This window comes from Acinonyx jubatus, chromosome X (genome assembly GCF_027475565.1).
Source record: "Acinonyx jubatus isolate Ajub_Pintada_27869175 chromosome X, VMU_Ajub_asm_v1.0, whole genome shotgun sequence".
Lineage (NCBI taxonomy): Eukaryota > Metazoa > Chordata > Mammalia > Carnivora > Felidae > Acinonyx > Acinonyx jubatus.
Window position 1 is genome coordinate 100,860,649 of NC_069389.1, and position 3,119 is coordinate 100,863,767.

The 3,119-nt window shown below is 37.6% G+C and overlaps 1 pseudogene; it reads right to left on the bottom strand.

Annotated features, from left to right (window-relative positions):
- Positions 1 to 218: 218 nt before the first annotated feature.
- Positions 219 to 1,524, bottom strand: LOC106984852 (26S proteasome regulatory subunit 4-like; annotated as a pseudogene).
- Positions 1,525 to 3,119: the final 1,595 nt, after the last annotated feature.

Sequence of the window (3,119 nt, forward strand, 5' to 3'; positions counted from 1 at the left end):
TGACAGGGGCACACTTTATTGGGGAGAGAGTACTGCATGTGACCAACAGATAAAGGCAGCCTATTGGGTATCCTGTACATATGCTCAAAAAGGTACAAAGGAGATTTTGCTAATAAAGAGCAACTAGAACATGGATTCCTCTAGGCAGCTTCCCCAATCTCATCCATCTAAGGGGTGGGGACACTCCCAGCCATTTCCCTGAAGTTAACTGTGGTCTGCTAGAGATAGAGCCCCTTAGGGATGCCTTCTTGTTGTTTACAAAGAACATTTTCTTTAGATTTTTTTAAGTCTTCATTTGTTAGTTTCATTCTATGCTCTCTCAAGGCCATTAGACGAGCTTCTATATAAATTGCCTTGACGTTGGCAACAAGAGAGGTCATCATTAGCCATGATCAAGTTGTCCAGGGTTATGTCATTGGCCAGTGTCAGCCTGCTTGTTTGGATCTGAAAGAAGCACTTCTTAGTCTTTTCATTGAGCAAGGGGGAACTCCATCTTCCTGCCAATGAAGCCTGATCTGACAAGTACTGGATCCAAAGTTTCTATTCAGTTTGTGGCCATGATAACTTTCATGTCACCCCTTATATCAAATCCATCCAACTGTTTCAATGGTTCCAACATGGTTCATTGAATTTCTCTCTCACGACTGGAATTTGAGTCTTATCTTTTTGTCCCAATGGCATCAATTTCATCAATAAACACAATGGATGGTGCATGTTCTTCTGCAACTCACAACAATTCCTGAATGAGTTTGGACCCATCACCTAGGTACTTCTGGATAAGTTCAGTGTCAACCTTTCTCAAGATGTGGCTGAGGTTTGGTTTGCTACTGCTTTAGCTAATAAGGTTTTGCTTGTGCCTGGCAGATCATCTAGAATGACCCCCTTTGGGGGCTTCATATCCATCTCTTCATAATATTCAAGATGAGTGAGAGGAAGCTCCACAGATTCCTTAATTTCCTGGATTTGGTTGTCCAACCCCCAAAAATCAGCATAGGTTTCCTGGGGGGACTGTCCTACCTTCATCCCTGTAACCAAGGGATCTGTGTCATCCATGAGCACCTCTATGTCTTGAGGTTAAGCAGGACTGAGCAGCTTGGTTCCAGCAGACCCTTGTCTACAATGGAAAAAATGCAGATGTAGTGTTCTGAGCCTACAGATATAGACACAGTGGCATGGTTGTCATCAATGATATTTTCAAATGTTCCTACCTTTGGGGTCCCCCTCAATCATCAACCATTGATCTTTCCTCCTCTCGCTTTTCTTCTAAAGTCTTCATTTGTTCCTGATTTCTTCCTCCATGAGAAGATAATCTTTAATTCTCTCTAATTTCAATAATTTTAACCAGCACTGAGTATGAGGTGTCACCAGGGGCAACTTGCTGGCAGCATCTGGTCCCTTTTTCTTCTTTTTCTGCACTGTAGTTGGTACAGGAAGTTTGTATTTTTTTCCTGTCCTTGTAATCCTTCTTGCCACCTCCAGGGGGCCATCACCACCACTCTCACTGACCCATCTTGGTTTGGCCATCTAACCCAAGTATCATTTTTAAAAACATTTTCTGATAGCTTGATCATGTTTTATAATGGTAGTCTTATGACTTCCAATAAATTTCTTTTTCATTAAAAAATCTAGGGGCGCCTGGGTGGCGCAGTCGGTTAAGCGGCCGACTTCAGCCAGGTCACAATCTCGCGGTCCATGAGTTCGAGCCCCGCATCGGGCTCTGGGCTGATGGCTCAGAGCCTGAAGCCTGTTTCCGATTCTGTGTCTCCCTCTCTCTCTGCCCCTCCCCCGTTCATGCTCTGTCTCTCTCTGTCCCAAAAATAAATAAACGTTGAAAAAAAAATTAAAAAAAAAATCTAATGATAATAATTGCAGTTGTTTTTTAGATAAACTTTACCTAAAGTACACCCTTCATGTTATTTATATGGAAATGCCTATTTAATTACACAAGAATTATGTAATATATACTTCTTTCTTCGGTTAGTCAACTAAAGTTAAGGTCACTATATACAGATTACTCTGTAATGCATAATGCATAAAACATTCAAACAGTATAAAGAATGTTGAATTCTTACCATAACTCCACCCTTTAATAGTAACAGAAAATCCCTATTAAGTATTAGGTATGTATCCTCCTGGAATTTTCTTTCATATATAAACATATATGTACATGTTTTATGTAGGTAAAATTATGCCACACATGGCTTTCCTTCAATTTACTTGTTTTATGTTATATATTTATTCTTATTAAGTAAATAATTCATATATACTATAAAGACATAAATAAAATCTGCTAAGTAAATTTGGAAGTTGTACCATAATCTTAAGATAAACAACTTTTAACAGCTTAGTATACATCTTTCCATAAATATATGGGTATATATGTATATTTTTTCTTATAAAATATCATATTTATCTCATTGTGGACATCTTTTCATTTCAGTAAATGTAGATTTCCTTTTTTTTTAGGTTTATAGTGTTCTGTTTACCTATATGCTAAATTACATTTATTGAATTCCCTATTTACAAATAGTTAGACTGCTATCAATGTTTGCTATTACAAATGAAGATGCATTTGACCTCTGGATAAATAAGGATACAAGGATTTTAATCGCAGTGTTTGTAGTTGTGTGTGGGTGTGTGTGTGTGTGTCTGTGCATGTGTATGTGTATAATCCTTTCACAGTTTTATGAGTGCCAAGGGGATCAAATTGGACAACACCAACTCTGTAGGCCAAAGCCTTGGCTATTTGCCATATGAGAATGCTTCTTTTATATGTGACCATATGTACTTAGTAAATTGTGAGCAGAGCTCAGTATAGCAAAATTTAGATATTTATAAGTCCTATGAAATAATTTATAAACAAAAGAAAAGGAAAAGACAGCATTAGATATTTGAGATTTTTCACATGCTTAAAACTTTGTAATATTTCTGTAAGCAAACATAAGAAGTTTGCCCTTCAGTGACCACATTGATAAAATAAAGCTTTCATTGGATGTCTTCTTAACCATGCTGCTTATAAAGATTTCCAGGGCACTGAAAAAAGAGGAAATACTGAGAAAATTGTGTCCCATTGGTTGGACATGGAAAAACATCTTTTTGTCAGCCCTTCATAAGACTGA